Source organism: Schistocerca piceifrons, chromosome 6, assembly GCF_021461385.2.
Source record: "Schistocerca piceifrons isolate TAMUIC-IGC-003096 chromosome 6, iqSchPice1.1, whole genome shotgun sequence".
NCBI classification, from domain to species: domain Eukaryota; kingdom Metazoa; phylum Arthropoda; class Insecta; order Orthoptera; family Acrididae; genus Schistocerca; species Schistocerca piceifrons.
Genome location: NC_060143.1, coordinates 565,501,471 through 565,525,256, shown reverse-complemented (window position 1 = coordinate 565,525,256; position 23,786 = coordinate 565,501,471).

Sequence of the window (23,786 nt, the reverse complement as noted above, 5' to 3'; positions counted from 1 at the left end):
GGTGTGTGGGACACAGAGCTGGACGGGTGTGGTTGAGTACTCGGCGTCCTGGCAGCTGCAGCGAGCTGATACACTGTTGATCGTTGGACCACGGGGGCCCGCGTTTTCCTGCATCGTTGACCGTTGCAACCGGCGAGTTAAGCTGACATGGACCGGCTCCCGTCGTGAGCAAGCTGGTTACGAAGTGCGTCAGTCAGTTGTAGCGTGTGAAATTCGCCGAATGTTCTGAGGGACTTGTTAGCAGCTATGAGCAAGATAGCAATGTTATCAGGCGCCTACCTGGAATCCTGAAGTTATTGGCGTCCTTCGCATTTATTTGAAATTATAAGTGAAGACTGTTGAATAAGTGCTGTACCTGAAGATCGTTTATTCTGAATCCGGTTCCTTTAAGTCTTTCAGTGATCTCTTTTGGGCTGTGTGTGTCGGTGTGGAGGTTTTTATAAGCGCCAAGCTTGAAATCATAATTAGTATTGAGTATTTGAGAATAATGAAGGTAATTTCTCTTTGTTGTAGCCTTTGTGGACCTTCTTGCCGGGAGTTACTGCACTTTACTGCAACTATAATTCTGTGCGCCCCGAGTAAAGGTACGCATGTGTTGGTTGTGTGTTTGTGCATGTTTGTATTAACACACTCTCTTACTCCGTGTTGAGGAGCCCTTCAGTTTATAGAACTGCCGTTTGGTGCGTATCCAAATTACAGTGTCTGTTAGTCCCTAAGAAACTCCAGTCGAGGTGTACCTTGACTTATGCTTGAGTTATTATATAATTTTGGTAAACATTTTTGGAATACATTGATCAATAGATTATTATATTTGAACTAAAGTTCAGTCTTGATCATAACACTTATGTCTCAATAACATAGGTGACCGGTTTCGGTTATATTTATGTAACCATCTTCAGACCCGTGCCTTCCTTGGAGGATGGTAGGCGGAGCTCTCCTCAGCTGCTACGAAGTCAACTGAGGAGAGTTGAGGAGAGCTCCGCCTACCATCCACCAAGGAAACCATGAGTCTGAAGATGGTTATATAAATATAACCGAAACCGGTCACCTATGTTATTGAGACGTAAGTGTTGTGATCAAGACTGAACTTTAGTTCAAATATTATATAATTACATTTTTAAATGACTTTGTACACTGAGTTTCTTGATTTCTTGAAACAAACGATTTAATTTTTTTCATCCTTTTAATACTTTTTTAGGAGCCCAGTAGTATATTTAAGTACTTAATTTGATTTATGCGTAACAGGCTTGTGACCAATCAGTGAAGTACCATCGTCTCCTTTGATTTATACACTCGAGTAGCGTTTGGCCAAATTGGCCTCAATAATGTGATGAGACACATTGGTGCGGCGTTTGTGTAAAGGAAGATTGTAGAGTGTATATAAATGTACTGAGATTGTTACTCTAACAAACCTATATGAGAACAGAATAACCAGTGAAGATGTGTGCATGTTAATGTCTTTTATTTGCTAAACTTATATTCAAGTCCTGTTGTGGGATCAGCCCACAGATGCGATGCTAGTCGCGCGGACAGAGTGAGGCCACAGGTTTATTTAATCAGTTAACTGTCTGTAATCGGGCCATCATAGTACTACACAGTTGACATGTTCTTCGAGTACCGTCTGTAGTTTTATGTATAATGCTAATGTCCTTATACCATTGTGATTTTCATTTAAAACCTAAGCTATTTGTATGTATGTCGCACGAAACTTGGCAACTGTAAGATGATTTATGACAGAATTGTTATTAAATAAAATATTTCTTTGGGAATGATAAAAGACCCGTGCACGTGTTTTCCTTAAATTAATCCCGATCCCTGTTCCAGGTCTCAGGTATCAATAACTCCTTTTCCTTTTTAGGATAGGGGATTCATCCTATATTTATGCACGACAAATATGTCACTACTTTGTAACGTCGTCTTACATCAGTAACTACTTGCATCTCTTCCGTCTGCTATGAATTACCAATCCAGCGATATACCCGTGAGACACTTCTCAGTTGCGCACTTTCCAAGAGAAGGACCATTTAAGATTTCCCAATATTTTGCCCTCTGATTTCATATATTTTGAGCATCCGTTACTGTTTTCCAGATGAGACGTTTTTAAATATAGTAAACGCCGACACTAGTAACACAAGTTAATGGTGCAGTACATCCGTCGTAGAAACTTGTCCAGAAACATAAACTGAGTGTGCTCTTTCTCCATAGGTCGCTCTGCAGCCCCTAAAAGCATGATAACATTGTTTGTTTAAGAGGCAGCAGCTATTCTTCCTGTCCGAAACAGAGATCACATGCTAACCAAATACAGCTGCCGCACCGAATTCGTTAAGATCCTTGTGTTTTTTGCACGTGTTTCACGACTAGTGTTACTGACTGTTATTGAGGCCATAGAGGGCAAACGGTAATGGAATCAACAAGTTCAAAACATATCAGAATGTAAGTCGGAGTACATATCGCCGATTACTATTTCTGTAGGTTTATGGAAAATAAATGAGAGAACAACACTTGAATTTGTGGAAAGGAACCACTTTATTTCCTGGACAGTCTGTACCCCTGGCGGCAGTGGGGCCGCACTACAGCTTTGTCTCCCAGCCTCTCTGCCCAGCATCGCCTGCAGCCTCGCATGCCGCGGGATGTGGGCAGCGACTCTTCCTCACTGGACGACACGGGTGAGGAGTGCACCATGGCGACTGTCTGCGTAAGCGTAGCGTCATCAAGCTGCACAGGAAAATATAAATTTTGTCAGAGTAAAATTCTAAAAGTTCAGATTAAAACTACAACACTATGAACGCCGCAATGAATAAATTTCAATTTGGAATGATGTGTAATACAACCTTGGATATGCAAACGACACCACAAACGAGATAGTAGTAGAGCCGTCTACGTTCTGCCTCCAAGGGAAGATCTAACCTCATTGTGATGTCGATAATGGAGATCAGTCCAGAATTATCGGAAAGTTTAATCATTTTTCTACTCGTCGTGAGACGACTTCCCACAGAATTTCATAAATTTCGAAGCAATGCAGCATGGTACAACTCCTTCCAAGTCCGGCAGTGTATGATCACCTTAACACTTCGAGGCAACAAATTTTCGCACCGACTATCGTTTCGTGTCAGTGCTGTTGACCTGTACTGCTTTGGATCGCTACCACATCAGTCCTCTTACCTTAAATACACAGCACCGTTTTCCTGTCAAGTGGCCTTGTACACTGTGCGAGTGAGGGGCAAGTTCCGCAGTGTGAATCTTCTAAGATCGAGTTATAACTTACTCACTAGTTTAAATCTAGACGACTCTATCTTTCTACAGATCTCGGTAATCATAATGCTGCATTACCTTTCCAACAACGCGTCCCTCCACCTGCGATTCCTGGAGAGAAGCTTCTTTCTTCTGGGATTCTTGTACCGAATCTCCCATCTGTTGCGGTGGCTGGAGAGAACATCCCTCCTGCTGCGCTTCCTGGAGAGAGATGGAGTTGGAATTAGGTCACCATTATCACTACACCTGCTGAATTCTGCTCTTATACCCTTTACTGTAGCCATGACGCTGCCTCACCTCTCCAGTGACGCGGCTCTCCATCTGTGAGTCCTCAACAGGAGCTGCCTGCAGCCGCGAGTCCTGGTGAGCGGCTCGCTGCTCCCCTCTGACGCCAGCAGCGGCCACCGGCTTGATCTTCTCAAAGTAGGCTTCCCACTGCGCCACCAACTCCTCGTGGCGCTTAGCGCGAAGCCGCGCTTTCACGATGTGAAAGTTCTGTGGACGGAAAGTTTTCAGCATTACATTTTCGTTCACTAGAAAGCATCGTTTCTCAGTATCTATAGGATTTCTAAAACGCTCTAGGAGCGCATTTATATTTAAAGGAAAAGTGCCGGCACACAGAACACTCCCCGCTCAGCTCAGCGCACCCACCCGCCTCCCACGGATGGCAGTGCTCCCACTCAGCACGTGCTGAGCGACCAGCGTTGCCGGTGACGCCCAGAGATCTCGACCCGCCCTCAGCCGTTCCTGGCACTCCTCTGATCCCAGTAATTGTTCCAGTGTCAGGCAGAGAGCCGTGTTCAGCAGTTCAGCTGCGGAAGTCCGGCAAACTCCTCGGAACAGTGAAGAGCACTACTCAAACGCTGAAGACCGCCGGCCGTAGTCAGCACACCCTGTGGCCGGTCATCTACAGCTGTACTCCGCAGTGCACATCGCTGCTTTGTGGTGTGCGTACTGTGAGACCTTCGGTATACACACCATCAGATTATTTGACTTGTGGCTCTAGCAAAGTAGGCGAGTGTCAGCAATATGTCTTGTGGTGTTATCGTGGAGAGTTTTTCTTCTGCCGTTAGGTCAGACGATAGAAATGCCACTTGAACGCTTGGAGTAGCAGATTGACGGTGACCAACTTTAAACAGAACTTGATTAATTTTCACAGACATTTATTAAAATAATAACAAGCATAGAAATAACTTAACTTGGTTCTGGACACTATTTACAATTGCCAATCTGAAGTTCCTTTGGTCTTGGTATGTTAATCTTATTCTCACATATCTCTGATACTTGACAATGTGTCTATTCATTTATCTTCATGACTATGTACAGGAATATGATAATCTTATTAGGCGCAGACTGAAACTTGACTATAGACTGATACAGACAAATGCAGACTAATGCAGACTTGTACAGACTGGTGCAGACTAATGCAGACTCACGCAGACTAATGCAGACTGACTGATCAGAGGTCTGTACACTCGTTATAATACCTCGCGCGTTCAGGTATCACTGCGCGGGTGTGATCCGCGAGGAGGAAAGGTTCTACGTTAGCAGCAATCTCATTGGCTGCATTACATATTAATACGCGGATCGGCGGAAGCAGAATTTGGCCCGTCTTTATGGCAGCGCCATCTCGTAGTGTGGAGACGGACGAGCGCTGCGCCTGCGCTATTGTGCTTAGCGGGGCGCGCTCATGTGGGAAAGTTGTGTACGGGCTGGCTACGCGGAACTATGTACACAACAGGGGCTTAAACCACTTTTGAATAAATTAAGTCTCATGTCAAAACAACATTGTACAGTTTAGCAGTCGACGAGACCCACCCACGGACGTCGCTGATTGTGGAACGCTACCAGCACTAGTGATAACTGCCGTGTACGTTGACGCGGTGATACTTTCTACACAAACAGCAATCTTCCGTCAGACATGCTTGTAGTGCACTAAAATATGTTCCATTGTACATGGGAAAGCTGAGATCATGGTCATGGTGATATGAGAGGTCATTGTATCTTCCAACAACCAAAATAAAAGTCAGAACGTGGGGGCTGTCTCTTGCAACTGCAATCAGGTCGCCGCCTATTGTCTGTGGAGGAGAAACAAACAGACGTGTTGACGAGTGTCGCACTCTGTGTGGTTCCACGGGAGTCACGGTGGCTGGACCTGGCGGCTGCCAAACACAGGGAACCTCGCTGGGGGTGGTGACGTTCTCTAGAACTTGCTAGTGAAAACATTTATAGCAGAACCTCTGCTATCTCTGGATACTCGGAAGCTCAGTGTATGTGGAACCAAACAATGAAGTAACCTTCACTGCTTCTCTGCGCAACCTTGGAAATTCTTCCTTCGACAAATTGTGGTACAACGCTTCGTACTGTAAAATAAATCCTTTCGGTGGTCATCGGTTTGCGAATCGACTAGTTCTAAATGTAAATCTGTCGACACGCTTTCAACTGCTATGGGAAAGGCCTTTATAAACATGTTAAGTATTGGCTGCAAGTTCGTAATTTCCTGCAACAAAAACAAAGCCAAAAGTTAATAAATGAAAGTAGAGTTTAAAGTTGCTTTGAAGTAATATGTTTTAATGTACAGGCGCTGTGTACTATTATTTCGACTGTAATTCTGCACTTATACGTTTAGCAAAAATCGACTTTATTCCGCTGTTATTGATGTATCAGTGCATTACCAGGAATCGGTCGTTAAACTCATTTAACATATTTTCGAGGTATTATAGCGTCTCGACGTATTTTTCAAAGCGCGCTCCTTCCCGCACAGATGCTGTCAAAATACCGTTTCGAACAAAGCACTCTAAAAATCTGGATGCTTTATTAGATGTAAAAAAAAAATGGCTCTGAGCACTATGGGACTTAACATCTGTGGTCATCAGTCCCCTAGAACTTAGAACTACTTAAACCTAACTAACCTAAGGACATCACACACATCCACGCCCGAGGCAGGATTCGAACCTGCGACCGGAGCGGTCACGCGGCTCCGGACTGAAGCGCCTAGAGCGCACGGCCACACCGGCCGGTAATTGGAGGTAAAATTTATGTAGCGCTTACATAGCTCAAGGTGGTGAACTTGAGGAGATGAAGTTTACGTTGGAAACCTTTTATTTTGCTAACCATATCGATTATGAGATCACTTTACTTTTGGAGTTTCAGACTTAGATCATTTACTAGGGTCATACTGTTTGCTAAAAATCTTAAATCAACCACCCGTTAGGGCTATTTATAGCCTCCGCGCGGCCTTATCAGCGGTCTTGCGCAATCACCGGAAGTTTCATTTAGAGTTCGGCGACGCTTGTAAAAACCAGAGCGTCGCTTAATGGAACGCCTAGTGGGCAACGCAAAGTACCTCAAACGTCCACTCGTCTGTATAAGCACGCTAAACACACTGAGCTGCCAAGGCAATCGTGTGGCGGTTCACACAGGTTCCCAGAGACACTGTGTGCATCACAGAGTGCCCCTGAGAGCTACAATACCGAGAAGAATCGCTTCTCAGCTTCCATCTGTAGTTTTTTTTGGGTTCAAGGTCAACTTTATTCATGATAATACCGAATCAAATCACTAGTTAGGTTCAATGATTCACAACAACCATGATCCTTAAACGAAATATACACAGCTTCATCATCTACTTTCCTACGACTACGAGTTGACAAAAACAAAGCTTGAGGAGGAACTAGATTAGAACCACCCTCATTCTTAACCACACTAAGATGAATAGTTCGGTAAGCAATTACATCTCTACGATTACAACTCTAAAGGCCACCTATTTCAGAAATTCTACCACACTTGGCAACAACAAGTGTAAGCCAACCACTACGATTGCCAGTGGGGGAGAAGCAGGCTGAGTAACAGAAAAGCTGAATTTACAACCTACAAACACACAAGGTCCATCAATGACAGCGTTGGCACCTACTCCTTTCACCTTTACATTATTCTTGACCTTGATGTCACCTGTCTTCAGTTCCACATTGCCCGATACACAGTACCGCGCGAGCGGCGATGACGACGATAGCGACGAACAATCGTGTTAGCTGTTCAGTGGTGTTGCGCGTGCACGTCCCCGATCCGCTGATAAGGCCGCCTCAGAGTGGTAGGGCATATCTCGATACTCCTCTTCCAACGAAAGTCGAAAATTCTTTGAACTGACGGTAAATGAGCAAGTAAGAGCGAGTAGAGTTACGATATGCCCTACGAACACCAATAACGTCTACCCAAACAGCCTCTTAGTGCGCGCATCAATGAACGGAAGGTAAGTTTGGCATGTTAAGATTTTTCCGCAGGAGTCTCGTACAGCCTCCTACCTTTCCTGATATTGCTGGAGCCCCGTCTGTCGTTACGGAAGACTGTTTTTCGCAAGTGAGTCCTATTCATCCAGCTCCTGTTTCAACTGCTGCTAAAATATCCGCGGCTGTAGCAGTGTTCCTTATCTAAATCACATCCAGGGACTCTTCATTACAAAAATAAAAAAAAAGATTAACTCATCCGCGTCGTTAATATTTGTGGACCCAACAAGTGTTGTGGAATACTGTAGGAGGTTTTCGATTTTGGCTGCCAGTTGTTCATGTAAATTCCCGTAAGTGTCGCTGATTCGCCGAGATAGTATCGTACTGAAAAGTAGTATTCTGCCGTGCGCAAGAGCTGATGTGGCATTCATTGTCCATACTACGTCCATCAAAATACACTCCTGGAAATGGAAAAAAGAACACATTGACACCGGTGTGTCAGACCCACCATACTTGCTCCGGACACTGAGAGAGGGCTGTACAAGCAATGATCACACGCACGGCACAGCAGACACACCAGGAACCGCGGTGTTGGCCGTCGAATGGCGCTAGCTGCGCAGCATTTGTGCACCGCCGCCGTCAGTGTCAGCCAGTTTGCCGTGGCATACGGAGCTCCATCGCAGTCTTTAACACTGGTAGCATGCCGCGACAGTGTGGACGTGAACCGTATGTGCAGTTGACGGACTTTGAGCGAGGGCGTATAGTGGGCATGCGGGAGGCCGGGTGGACGTACCGCCGAATTGCTCAACACGTGGGGCGTGAGGTCTCCACAGTACATCGATGTTGTCGCCAGTGGTCGGCGGAAGGTGCACGTGCCCGTCGACCTGGGACCGGACCGCAGCGACGCACGGATGCACGCCATGACCGCAGGATCCTACGCAGTGCCGTAAGGGACCGCACCGCCACTTCCCAGCAAATTAGGGACACTGTTGCTCCTGGGGTATCGGCGAGGACCATTCGCAACCGTCTCCATGAAGCTGGGCTACGGTCCCGCACACCGTTAGGCCGTCTTCCGCTCACGCCCCAACATCGTGCAGCCCGCCTCCAGTGGTGTCGCGACAGGCGTGAATGGAGGGACGAATGGAGACGTGTCGTCTTCAGCGATGAGAATCGCTTCTGCCTTGGTGCCAATGATGGTCGTATGCGTGTTTGGCGCCGTGCAGGTGAGCGCCACAATCAGGACTGCATACGACCGAGGCACACAGGGCCAACACCCGGCATCATGGTGTGGGGAGCGATCTCCTACACTGGCCGTACACCACTGGTGATCGTCGAGGGGACACTGAATAGTGCACGGTACATCCAAACCGTCATCGAACCCATCGTTCTACCATTCCTAGACCGGCAAGGGAACTTGCTGTTCCAACAGGACAATGCACGTCCGCATGTATCCCGTGCCACCCAACGTGCTCTAGAAGGTGTAATTCAACTACCCTGGCCAGCAAGATCTCCGGATCTGTCCCCCATTGAGCATGTTTGGGACTGGATGAAGCGTCGTCTCACGCGGTCTGCACGTCCAGCACGAACGCTGATCCAACTGAGGCGCCAGGTGGAAATGGCATGGCAAGCCGTTCCACAGGACTACATCCAGCATCTCTACGATCGTCTCCATGGGAGAATAGCAGCCTGCATTGCTGCGAAAGGTGGATATACACTGTACTAGTGCCGACATTGTGCATGCTCTGTTGCCCGTGTCTATGTGCCTGTGGTTCTGTCAGTGTGATCATGTGATGTATCTGACCCCAGGAATGTGTCAATAAAGTTTCCCCTTCCTGGGACAATGAATTCACGGTGTTCTTATTTCAATTTCCAGGAGTGTACATTATCATTCACTGGAAATGGAAATGTCGTGTGGCTAGGGCCTCCCGTCGGGTAGACCGTTTGCCTGGTGCAGGTCTTTCGATTTGACGCCACTTCGGCGACCTGCGCGTCGATGGGGATGAAATGATGATGATTAGGACAACACAACATCCAGTCCCTGAGCGGAGAAAATTTCCGACCCAGCCGGGAATCGATCCCGGGGCTCTTAGGATTGACAGTCTGTCACGCTGACCACTCAGCTACCGGGGCGGAGCAATATCATTCACTAATTGACCTTTCGCAAAGAGGTTCTCAGCTCTTGCTAAACGTACAGGAACTTTCATAACTTGCTCTAAGAGTTTTTCGCAGCGCCCTTCATCTTGTTCGCCCCAAATTAGTGCAAAAAGTTTGTGTTATGAAGAATACAAGTGAAAACGAAGACGAGTACACATTTGAGAGGAAAAGTAAACAAACTTCAGTTGTTTCGCGGGACTTTTAACCGAAGTAAACACGCTAACGTTCTGGTACAAAACTCATTTGTGGACACTGAATTCTCTTCTGTAAGAGTTTGCCAACACATTAATGGTGGAACACACGTGTTGGTTTAAGATTTTCTAACTACCGGACATTGCTATTGTGGCTGTGCAATGTTCCTTTCGTTGTGAAGGCAGGCTTGTCGGTAAACAAAATACATGCGAAAAGCTGGCATTCTCCTCTTACCTACAGGCATTATCGTCCGCTTTTCACAAGGCTACACTGCAGACGAATACCTTCGGATAACAGTTCATAACACTAAAATCGGTATTCATCGTTAAGATTTACGTCTCTTTATGGATAGAACTTCTTGATTTTGTCACTCTGCATTTTATGCTGTCCTTATTTCTGCCACCGCCCAATTAGTTTGCTGTCCAAATAGCACAGTTCGACTACTACATGCAGTTTCTAATTTTGTAATGTAATGTAGTGTGTATCGCCTGATTTAGTTGTACGAAAACAGTCGACTGTACCCCAATTTTAGATTCATTGATGTTCACTTGTGGCATTTATTCTAGTCACAATCCGTTGCACTCAGTTGGCTTTTTCCGCCTCTGACAGAACTATAGTGCCATCGGCATCGTGAAGTTTCCTTCTCTTCTCCCGTGACCGTAGTCCCATTCCCAAATTGAATGTGTTCCTGCTTGCACAGATTTAGTGACTTAAGCAATATGCTGCAGCCATCCATCAAACTCTTACCAACTACTCCTCCTCACTTCAGTTAGGAGACGGTAATGTTTCAAGAAATGTGGAGAAATTTGCTATTCCTTCCTCGAAATATAGAGCGTAACGAAAGTGAAGGCACGATTGAACATATTTGAGTTCACACTGGGAAGTGCCGACATGCAAACATCGCGCGTAGCACCTGAGAACAAAACGATCTTTGGAACGACGCTGAGTGGTGAAACTCCAGTCGCCGCCACAGACAGCGGATTCAGACCAGACGGGTGAGTAGACCAAGTATTAGGCCTCGAGTGGTGGGAATCTGCAGCGGTGTGGACAGACTGTATCAACGGCCTGGGCTCAGTCCAGTGAAGTCTCATTTTCATCGAGGACCAATGGTGACCTCACTGTGCTCTGTGGTCACCACACGGACAGACTGGATGCAAACTGGAAAGCAGTGCCTGGCACGGACCGGACATGTCTGGAAAGACCAGTTAGCCCAGTAACGGCATCACAAAAAGGGCCCTTTGCTTGCAAAATATCAGGTAGAAGATTTTATCTTTTTAATCTTGTTTATATTGTTGAGAGTTTGTTGAATCCGAATTTGCGACCCCCCAAAATCCTCGGGACAACTTTTTGTGGCCAAAAACCCAAAAAAATTTGGGCACATTTTTCAGGTATTCGTCTATTACTCGAAAACTATGCACCCTACTTAAAATGTTACGTTTACCAGACTGAACGAGCATTAAATTTTGCGTCGAATGATCTGTTTAAATGTCAAAATCTGTGCATCCGTAATCTGTTGTCAAAGTTTTTTCATTTATACCAACTTTGCTCAAGAGTCGGTTCCAACGCCTTGCTTGCAACTCCAGAAGAAAACTGTCAGGTTATCGACGTTGCATGAAATTTGATGCTACAAAAGCATCTAATTTTTCAGTTTGAGGCACTATTAAGCGTTAATACAGTTGATAGTCAAAATAATTCCACTTTTTTAAAATCGAAATGGACTCTTAAGTAAATGGGAAAAATGTGCGGTGCTTTGTCACGTGCAGTTATTTATGCAGTAAAGCCACGGTCATTTCTGTCTGCACTATTGACGGGGCACAGTATGTTCAGGTACAAAAGATTCGAGTCAAGACTTTACTGTTGACGCTCTTAGTACAACTGGGTTCGCAGCTCCAATAATGGAAGCTTCCCTGTTTGAGACGTCCTCTAGTGCATGACCTGGGCATACTTAACATAACCAGTGAAGGATTCATCCAGCTCATCCCTGATAACACCGATTTTAACATCTGCACGATTGACGGGCTGGATACTTTCCATTCCGTGGGAACAATCATGGCAGTCTCACGCTGCGCAGCTATGGCGTCTGACAAGACCATTGATCGGAAAAGAGGGCGTTCTACTTCTGAATTTTTGTCCACCAAAGCGACGCTTCGCAAAGAGGAACAAAGTCTTCTGAAAGATCACGTCTTTTAAAGGTACCACGTTCTTCATGAGATATCATTTTCGAGAAAGATACAAATGCTGGAGTCGCACAGGAGAAGTTTCTCGCAAATAAGGGCAACAAGAACCACTTGGTTTTTATGCTAATGAGGAAACTTGAGGATGGAGGTATTCAAGTGCTACTGGCAGAAGTTGCCGATTCATTAATTGTGGAAACAGCTGTCCCCCAAGTTGCTAAGTCTGACCATGTGGCAATTGTAAGCGAGGACACTGCCGTGCTTGTTCTTATAACGGGCCGAGGAAACAGCTACAACAAACTTCTAATTCTATAACCCAGGAAGAGGGAAATCAGTAGGAGTGTAGTACTCCAGTAATTCTTTCAATTTCGATCACGGATTTACCCTTATGCCTTCACAGGTTGGTTGGTTGGTTGGTTTGGGGAAAGAGACCAAACAGCGAGGTCATCGGTCTCATCAGATTAGGGAAGGACGGAGAAGGAAGTCGGCCGTGCCCTTTCAAAGGAACCATCCCGGCATTTGCCTGGAGTGATTTAGGGAAATCACGGAAAACCTAAATCAGGATGGCCGGACGCGGGATTGAACCGTCGTCCTCCCGAATGCGAGTCCAGTGTGCTAGCCACTGCGCCACCTCGCTCGGTCCAGGCCTTCACAGGATGTGATACCACATCCTCTTCTTTTAGCTAAGGAAAAGGGAAATTACTAAACCTTATGAAGCAACAGTCACACCTCAAAGTGCAAGTTGTTGAATTTGTTAAACCCTCAGCCCCTCAGGACTTAACAGCACAGGCGGGAGAACAGCTGATTTTAGCACTGTACTGGAATTCCAACTGTGCGAAATTCAAACGTGAAAGGTTACTGCATACATCGGACGCAGCAAGGTGGCACTCCACTACCATCAAGTCCAAACCTGACTGGGGAAGAAAAATGATCCGTGCCAGTGTGGCTGGAAGACAAATTTGTCAGGCTTTTTCCCGTGAGGATGACGAAAGATGCGGCACCACACACGCCACTGAAGATGGTTTCCTGCACATGCAAAACAGGACGCACAGCAGTATGTGGATGTTGCAGATCTGGACTGAAATGCTCCCCGATGTGCAAACACTGTTGTGGCTTATCTTCCGAGAACACTCCAGAAATTCGGCTCGACAAGGATGACGAAGAGACAGAAGGTATGTTCCACGACGAGGAAGCTGGTGAAGGTGACGCAACGCTCCTAAAGATCGGATGCAGGACCGGGTCCGGCGCAGTCTCCCAAACGACCTGGATGTAATTGAAATTTGAGAAAATGTTAATATCTGATACTTAAATTGTTTCGTTTTAATGTTGCCATGCCCTTTTATTTGTTCATTTGGACAAATTTTATGTTGCCCATATACCATGGCTATTTTCTTGGTTTTCATTTTAGCAACCAACTCTTACCAATTAATGCATCGATAAAATGAATAAAAAGCACATGATGAAGCAAATTAAAAAGATACACATAGAGAACAGATATGTGCTCATTAGGGAGCCGTCGTTGCGTTGATGACGTTTAAGCAGTTCTAAGTTCTATGTTACTGGTGACCTCAGCTGTTAAGTCCCATAGTGCTCAGAGCCATTTGAACCATAAATAGTAAGACTAGAGCCGTGCAAATTGCAGATGCTCTGGGCAGCTGTCCCAAGGGAGAAGTTTCACTTCAGACAACTAACTGGTTACTCCACCCACCGTCTAGACGCTGTCGGTGGGTTTACACAGGTTAGAGTGCTACTGCAGCACTCCCCACCCACAGAAGGGCGGAGGGCGGGCCCAAGTGACGTAAAACACTGCTGTTGCTGGCCAAAATAGGAGTGGCAGTGACTTTTAGCTTTCAGCTGAGCGCTGTTGATACCAAACATGGAGTTTGTTAATGTAAAATCCAGAAGTATCCCTACCTACCGAGTTGAAGTAGGGGAGGAATCTAAACGTGTTTGGCCAGAGGTGCCCTGGAGATGCAGAATGACTCGCCAGATTGGCCGAAGCTTGTCAGGTGCCGGTGGGTTGGTGAGTCGACTATGGAAATGGAGTAACGGTGCGCCGCCACGATTCTCTAAACCCCCATGTTTCCGAATTCAGAGACAGTTCTCAGTCATATTGCAGGGGCGCCGACTCCGTGTCACTGGTGGCCAGCCTCGGTAAGCTCCGACATGTCCGTTTCTCTCACTTGGAGTGCTGCTCTCAAGTTTGTACTTACCGTGCTGCTAGTGCTCGTCACTTATATTACCATCCGAACCCGTGACTTCAGACACAGACTTCTGTTTTGCAACCAATTGCACCCATTGCTTTTTCTAATACATAGAAGTAGCAAATAAACAGTCTTAATGAGATCATGGAATCCCATGAGGTTTCTGCTGCAAGCATCGTGTCGAGTCCCAGAACCTGCGGCTCTCGTAGGTGTCCTGTGACAGTGGCTGGCGATGATCCAAGTCATTGACTCGCCTTTACTGTGAATTTCTCTTATTACATTTCCTCCTCACCGCTCGGAAATTACAGTCTGACCACAAAGCACCTGTCTTTCCTCTATTCTGTGTCAGGACACGATAAATCGACGAGTACTTCCTCCAATGGAGTTACCTGCAATTGTCTTTCAAGCACATATAAATGCTCCCAGAATGAGATTTTCACTCTGCAGCAGAGTGTGCGCTGATATGAAACTTCCTGGTAGATTAAAACTGTGTGCCGGACCGGGACTCAACCTCGGAACCTTTGCCTTTCGCGGGCAAGTGCTTGGGTAGCTCACTTGCAGTCGGCTTTCAGCCGTGATACCGTGCGGACGGGCTCGGCGCGCCGGGCAGTGCTCCGCAGGTGTTGTTTACCCGCTAGCGCGCGGTCGCGCCGTTGTATTGCCTTACAGTACCTGTACCGACCCGCCATGGCGTTCTCATATCAAAAAGCTACAATCAAACTAACGTTCAACGCATCGTACACAAGACCGAAGGCCCATGAAACTGAACGGTTTCTACGAGACATCATGCACATAGAACCACAAGAACTGATAGGAATTCATCTGTCTATTGTAACCAGCACAGTGTACCTCAAACTGATTGACGAAACGGCCTGCGACAGGTTACTCCAACGATCTGCAAACGGCTTTCGCTTCTGTCACGCAGACGGTAATGTGAGCGTGGTAGGAGTCGACCATGCTGGTCTGGGAGTGCTTACCGTGCGCATCTTTGAACTACCGTTCGAAGTTCCTGCCAACCTAGTCGTTGATGCGCTGCGGCCATACGGCACAGTTCTGAGCCACACAGAGGAGAAATGGAACACATTCGAAACGTACCCTGTCCTTAACGGGGTACGACAAGTGCACGTTCCATCATATATTTTCGTTGGTGGCTGCCGCGCAATTGTTATACAGGGTGAGTCACCTAACATTACCGCTGGATATATTTCCTAAACCACATCAAATACTGACGAATCGATTCCAAAGACCGAACGTGAGGAGAGGGACTAGTGTAACTGGTTAATACAAACCACAAAAAATTGCACGGAAGTATGTTTTTTAACACAAACCTACGTTTTTTTAAATGGAACCCCGTTAGTTTTGCTAGCACATCTGAACGTATAAACAAATACGTAATCAGTGCCGTTTGTTGTATTGTAAAATGCTAATTACATCGGGAGATCTTGTAACCTAAAGTTGACGCTTGAGTACCACTCCTCCGCTGTTCGATCGTGTGTATAGGAGAGCACCGAATTACGTAGGGATCCAAAGGGAACGGTGATGGACCTTAGGTACAGAAGAGACTGGAACAGCACATTACGTCCACATGCTAACACCTTCTTATTGGTCTTTTTCACTGACGCACATGTACATTACCATGAGGGGTGAGGTACACGTACACACGTGGTTTCCGTTTTCAATTACGGAGTGGAATAGAGTGTGTCCCGACATATCAGGCCAATAGATGTTCAATGTGGTGGCCATCATTTGCTGCACACAATTGCAATCTCTGGCGTAATGAATGTCGTACACGCCGCAGTAGATCTGGTGTAATGTCGCCGCAGGCTGCCACAATACGTTGTTTCATATCCTTTGGGGTTGTAGGCACATCACGGTACACATTCTCCTTTAACGTACCCCACAGAAAGAAGTCCAGAGGTGTGAGATCAGGAGAACGGGCAGGCCAATTTATGCTTCCTCCGCGTCCTATGAAACGCCCGTCGAACATCCTGTCAAGGGTCAGCCTAGTGTTAATTGCAGAATGTGCAGGTGCACCATCGTGCTGATACCACATACGTCGACGCGTTTCCAGTGGGACATTTTCGAGCAACGTTGGCAGATCATTCTGTAGAAACGCGATGTATGTTGCAGCTGTTTGGGCCCCTGCAATGAAGTGGAGACCAATGAGGTGGTCGCCAATGATTCCGCACCATACATTTACAGTCCACGGTCGCTGTCGCTCTACCTGTCTGAGCCAGCGAGGATTGTCCACGGACCAGTAATGCATGTTCCGTAGATTCACTGCCCCGTGGTTTGTGAAACCCGCTTCATCGGTAAACAGGTAGAACTGCAACGCATTCTCTGTTAATGCCCATTGACAGAATTGCACTCGATGATTAAAGTCATCACCATGTAATTGCTGATGTAGCGACACATGAAACGGGTGAAAGCGGTGACGATGCAGTATGCGCATGACACTACTTTGACTCAGTCCACCGGCTCTCGCAATGTCCCGTGTACTCACGTGTGGGTTCATGGCAACAGCAGCTAACACACCAACTGCACCCGCTTCTCCTGTGACGGGCCTGTTACGGACCCGTTTGCGTGCTACGACCATACCTGTTGCATACAGTTGGCGGTAGATGTTTTGCAATGTGCGGCACGTTGGATGCTGTCTGTCCAGGTACCGTTCTGCATACACCCTGCAGGCTTCAGCTGCATTTCGTCTACACTCGCCATAGATGAGCATCATCGCCGCCTTTTCAGAGTTCGAATACACCATGGTCACAGTTCCTACAACACTACACTATCACAGACGTCTGGTAACACGGTGTACTACAGTTGGTCTGCGTGCGGAGACGAATGCAGAATAACAATAGCAGCAAGCGCTACATGCGGACACTGCGACAGCTAGACCAAACCACAACAGTGCACTACAGCCACACTCGTAAACACGGTCGTCACCGTAAACATGTCCCTGCAGATGCTGCTCGCCGACCGTGGCCCGTGTTTGCTACAACACGCAACTGAACGTCGGAGGTTTCAAGCGTCAACTTTAGGTTACAATATCTCCGGATGTATTCAACATTTTACAATGCAACAAACGGCACTGATTACGTATTTGTTTATATGTTCAGATGTGCTAACAAAACTAACGTGGTTCCATTTTTAAAAAACCTAGGTTTGTGTTAAAAAACATACTTCCGTGCATTTTTGTATGGTTTGTATTAAACAATTATACTAGCCCCTCTCCTCACGTTCGGTCTGCGGAATCGATTCGTCAGTATTTGATGTGATTTACGAAATATATCCAGCGGTAACGTTAGGTGACTCACCCTGTATATAATGGACAACCGAGGACCTGCTCGGGCTGCGGCCAGGAGGGCCATGTTAGAACTGAGTGTCTGCAGCGCCGCCTCATTCAGGTGCCCCGCAATGAACTTCCCCAACGATCCACTATGACCTCTCTCCCGCTAACATATGTGGAGGCGGCACGACATGATGTGATGGATGATCAAAACCTGCTACCTCCTCAAGCCGCTGCCAGCTCCGTTGGAGAGTCAGCGCCGTCGACGCCGCCGCAGCCCAACGGTGCAGAGGTTCCTATAACCTCTGCCCACCGCAGTGCCGTGGGCATCCAACCACCGTCACTGTCTGGATCGGACACAGGGATTCCTAGCGACCGAGACTGTGTCGAGCCCCGCCCTCCAGTGGATGTCGAATCTCGGACCCGAAAGCAAAAATCTCCCAAGCGCCACAAGAAGAGGCGATTATTAGCTGAAGAACAGGACAGGGATGCGAAGCCGGCGGAAGACATCGACTTCGTTGACTCGTCCACAATTGCAACGGACTCCAGTGGGATCATTCACCAGAAGGTGCCCGAAGACAAGGAACACTCTCCTAAATTTCGTGGCCCAGAAAACGAGGCGCATTGCGTCGACTCCCAAAATGTGGGCTCCTGTGAAAGCGACCAGCCACCAATGACATCACAATCGTCTCTTGGTGATTGGGCAGACGATATGGAGGCAGATGATGCACAGGAAACATCGATATCTCCACCAGAGCCCATGGCTGACATTGAGCCCGGAGGGCTCTGCCAGTCAGGGACTCATACGGCACAGTAATGCGCAGCATGCAGATGGATGGCTGTGTGGTGTGTGAGATCACTGTGGGCTTGCACCGGCACACTGCCTTCGCCACTTGATATGTCTCAGTCATACCGTGTGGGAACAGTCAATGTAAATGGTGTCCACTCCACTGTCAAGACCCGCATGTTACACGACATGATCAGACCGGCAGACTTGGACATTGCCCTTCTTCAGGAGGTCCGCCCCGAGCTGCGTTTAGACCTATATGGCTACACCACCTACAGCCTACCTTTAGGTGATGGCGCAGGAGGAACGGCCATCCTTCTCCGAGATGGGATAGACGCGACGGACGTGACGTACTTGCCGAACGGGCGAGGCGTCGCACTCACACTTGGCGCAGTCCGCCTCATTAACGTCTACGTCCCTCCGGTAATTCGCACCGTGGTGACAGGCATTGATACGTGACCTCGCGCTCCACGACACATGCCTCTTACATCATGGTACCCAGAGTGGATATACGCACTTTACCAGCCATTCTGCCAGTCGTCTGGACCGCATATACGTCTCGCGTGCCCTCCACACAGCAACCCGTGATGCAGAACTCTGGCCGACGACCTTCAAGGACCATCTCGCGTACATCTGCACTGTCACCTTACCCCGACAACTCACAAGACGCAGCAGGGGCCCGTGGATGCTGAACGTCTCCCTCCTTCGCGAGGAAGCGTGTCGGCGAGCAGTCGCTGACACGTGGCGTCGATGTATCAGGCACCTGCCCATGTATTCTCCCACGTTGCTGTGGTGGTTGGGATGTGTCAAACCTGCACTCCGAAAGACCTTGATGGCCTGCGGGCGTGACAGATCGAACTGGCAAAGGGCAACATCGGAATTTTACTATACAGCGTTACGTGAGCTGGCGACGCAACCGCCGTCTCCCGAACGTCAGATGTCCGAACAACGCATCAAAGCTCGTCTACTTCGCATCAGGACAGAGCAGCTAGAAGGTGTCCGCATCCGTGCGCGAGTGCAAGACTGTATCCCCAACGAAACAGCGTCAGTGTATCACATTGTGCGCGAGAGCCGCCACCGCAAAAGTCAGCTCATTACGGCGGTAAACACGGAGGACGGCGGGCGCGCAGTGACACAAACGGACATCGCGCACACGTTCGCCAGACACTATGGGACCTTGTACATGGAAGATCCGCGAAATGTACGTGATTATGACGAGCTGTTGCACGATTTTCCCGCCCCTCGGGACGTGGCACTCGATGACAGTCTGCTGCTGCCCATTACACCCGACGAGCTGACATCGGCCTTGGCACGTGGAGCACCGAACAAGTCGCCTGGACCGGGCGGTTTACCCCTGGAATTCTACCGCGCTTTTTACGACCTTATGGGCGACAAGTGGCTCCAAATGTTTCAAGACCTGATCCGCCCTGATTTCACTGTCCCCACAGAATTCACAGAAGGCATCTTGATCCCAGTACCGAAACCGCATGGTGGTTGTAGGTGGCAGGACTTTCGCCCACTCACACTCCTCAACAACGACTACAAGATCTTCGCCCGTATCCTCCGCGCGCGTCTCCACACCGCTATCGGGAAAGCCATCCACTCCGATCAGACATGTTTAGGTGGTGTCAGCAACATTCATACGGCGTTAGGAGCATACCGCTTTGACGGCGGCCTGCAAAATACGAGGCGCCCTTGACGCCGTAGATTTTGACCACGCATTCGACCGCGTCGATCACGGCTTCTTACGCGCAGTTTTGCAACGCATGGGCCTCTCTCCGGAGTCTGCACAGGTGGTCCTTCGACTGGTCCACGGAGCGCGCTCCCGCGTGATGGTCAACGGTTATCAGTCTGGTCACATTGTTGTTGGACGGTCAGTGTGACAAGGGTGCCCCCTGTCGGGTATATTATTTGCTGCAGCGATTGAACCAGCTTTACATGGTCTACGGCAGCGTTTAACTGGTATCTCCTGGCGGGACGTGACCTTTCGCTGTGGTGCATTCGCCGATGACGTGGTGTTCCTGGCCAGATCGGAGGATGAAATGCATATGGCGCTACAGTAGCTACGCCAGTACGGGGCGGTCGCTGGGAGCGTCATCAACGTGAAGAAGACAAAATACATGGATGTCGGAGGGGGGCTTTCCCACACAACGACGGTGCCCTTTGACTAGGTGCCCGTACTCAAGTGTTTAGGAGTGCAATTCTATAGCAATGTCCGCCGCACGGCGGCGGCTACGTACCGCCGGCTCCTACACCAGACACGTGCTCTGCTGCAGGACAACAAACTGCGTCGCTTGGATATGCTCCTCAGAACACGTTATGTCAACACCTATCTTGTCTCAAAACTGAACTATTTTGCGCATATCCTTCCCTTGACGGCTACGATGGCCGACAGATTTCAAGCAGCATATGGACATTTCGTAAGAACCGGTGTGGTTTTTAAAGTCCGATACGCCACCCTGACACGGCCGCAGTGGGAGGGCGGTATCGGTTTAATTCATGTACATAACCGTGTGCGATCGCTTTATCTCAACACTATGCGTCGTACGTGGACCTCTGCCCACGCCACTCTGACGGACACCCTGATAGCGGAAGTGGCACCACACTCCCTGCATCCCCCGGTTTCTGTAGGACACATTTCACCGGCACTCACCCACATCAGAGAGTTCTTGATTGACTTCAGCTACTTACGGTCAAAACTTCTGACGACACGGAAGCCCAGCACAAGTGACTATTATCTCCTCTATCAACAGCAGCAACCTGTAAATACGGTCGCCCACAGACATCCTGAAGTTGCCTGGAACACGGCGTGGCGAGCGGTACACACGCCTTTTTTACCTACGACGGTGCGTTCATTTTGGTACGTGGTTGTGAATGGGAAGTTCGCTACTCGTCAGAGGCTACATTGCATACATGCTCAGTCGCTGACTCGGATGCACACCGTCTGACGTGTGCCGCGACCAGCGAGTGCTGGCTACTGACGCAGCGCATGCTGGCGTTACTCTTGTGGCGATTGCCGGAGTCTATCTCCCCTGATGATGTATTGTGCCCCGACGGCGTATACTTTCCATCAACCAGAACGAACGCCGTTAACTGGCTAAAAGGCATGGCCGTTTACTACATATTTTGCGATGCTCCCAAAGGCACACTCGACTTTTGGTCTCTATTGATGACGACACATGCAGCTTTCAGCCGCCACCCGAAGTACAGAACTCGTTTCGCAAATTATTTAGGTTTATTATTTGCGGATCCTCCTGCTCACTGGGACCTTCTGGGTATGAGACGCTGAAAGTGAAGAAGAATCCTGGAGCATATTGATCCTCTACGGAATAGAGGGGAACCCCTCCCAACAGACGAGAAGACGACTCGGACGCTCGGCTACGGCAGTTGTAGGATCTTTCTTTGTAATGAAACAAAAATAAATCTATAAATACAATACAAAATGAAAACTTAAAAAAAAATTAAAAATATTCTATAAATTAAAGAAATAAATAAATAAAACAACATCGACAAACCCACTACATCCTCTTCCTGATCCTTCGATCCTCGAACTCGAACACGTTGCTTGGGGGTGGCGGCGGGATGGCCAGGCTTCGGGTGTCGACCCCTGCCCTACCCGTCGTCCTGCTCCTGCAACGGTTCATCAGAAAAAAAAAAGTTGGTAGAGCACTTGCCCGCGAAAGGCAAAGGTCCCGAGTTCGAGTCTCGGTCCGGCACACAGTTCTAATCTGCCAGGAAGTTTCACATATAAATGTTTAGTTTCTGTGGTACAACTATGGTCAAATTATAGTTTACAACGCCACCCCATAAAATCGTTTTTGTTATACATCTTAGTCCTCAGAACTGAATATTTGATGTTGATGGCCTACATACTGTGCAATGTTATTAAAAAAAAAAGTGGTTCAAATGGCTCTGAGCACTATGGGACTTAACTTCTAAGGTCATCAGTCCCCTAGAACTTAGAACTACTTATACCTAGCCTAAGGACATCACACACATCCATGCCCGAGGGAGGATTCGAACCTGCGACCGTAGCGGTCGCGCGGTTCCCGACTGTAGCGCCTAGAAGCGCTCGGCCACTCCAGCTGGCAATGTTATTCCACTCACACTCATTTAGCAAAAGTGTCTTCCAAGCTTTCTTAATACCAGTGCAGCATCATTGACTAATGATGCTGCGACACCCTTACGATCAGCATCGCCCTACGTTACATTAACTGTGTGTCATTCGGAACACTCGGTTCTGTCTGCTACTAGGAGGTCTTAGACATTATCCTCGCGAGCTGGTTCTCTATGTGCTCGATATATTTTTCAGAATAATCTCACTCGAATCAATATCTCTGGCATTAGGTGTGATGCATGGGTTTCCCATTCTGTAGCTGCCAAGTTGAAGTTGTCCCCTATTAGGGATCAACAAAGATTCTCCAAGAATTCTCCCAAGCCCGTTGCCACTACTGCTCCTGACATAGAAGGTCCAAAAACCATCCGATTATCAAGTTTGATCTACGTTTGAAGATTACATTTAGAGATAGTAACCTTTCTATTAATCATAGAGTTCTACACTGCAATAAATACGTCGTCACAGCTGGCGTTCACTCTATCTTTACGATACATATTTGAAACTGAATTTAGGATTTTATTGTTATTCACTTCTGGTTTCAGTAGTCTTTGTGTTCCTATTATTCTGTGGGCATTATTACCTTTGAAACCTAATACTAATTCAGGGACCTTACTACGGAAGATCCTGCAGTTTACCAATATCACGTTCACGTTTTGTGATACGAGGTTGCATTAACATATTCTACTCTCGACCTGCGAGAAAAAACTTTCTGTGAGAGTAACGTGGCTGATCTCTCTTGTGTTTGGCTGGCAGTTCATCAACGTCCTCTAATCAGATAAATCGACCTGTACACGCCGCACGTGCTCTGCTACCGTAGCTGCCGCTCCTTCAGTGTACAGCATGGCTGACTTATTCAGACGGGCCCAACAGTTTTCCACCTTATAGCAAAGATCGAGAAATTCACATCGACATCGTCGCAGAATCGTCACGACCACTGCTTTAGACTTATTGACGAGACGGTGGAATATGGTTGCAGTTTGGACGACAGAATACAATATTCTGATAGCAGATATGAAACAAAATAGGCATCAGTCACAGATATGAATGAAGGCCAAATAGCCTCATAAATTCCCTGTGTTAATTATTTTTAAATTATTTTTAATTAATTTCCGGGGAAATGTAATATCACACGAGGCAAAAAGGCGAATCTACGTTTATAACATTTGAAGATTTTGAGAAACATTATGTAGCTGGACTAGAATCTTTGAGATTGTAAAGGTAGCAGGCATAAAATACAGGAGGTGAAATTTTATGACTCTTACAGTGTACACACCACAGTTATAATAGCCGAAGGACATGACAGGGAAGCAGTAGTTAAAAAGAGAGTGAGACACGGTTGTAGCGTCTTCCTGATGTCATTCTGTCCGTATTCTGAGCAAGCACCAAAGGAAGTTGACGAC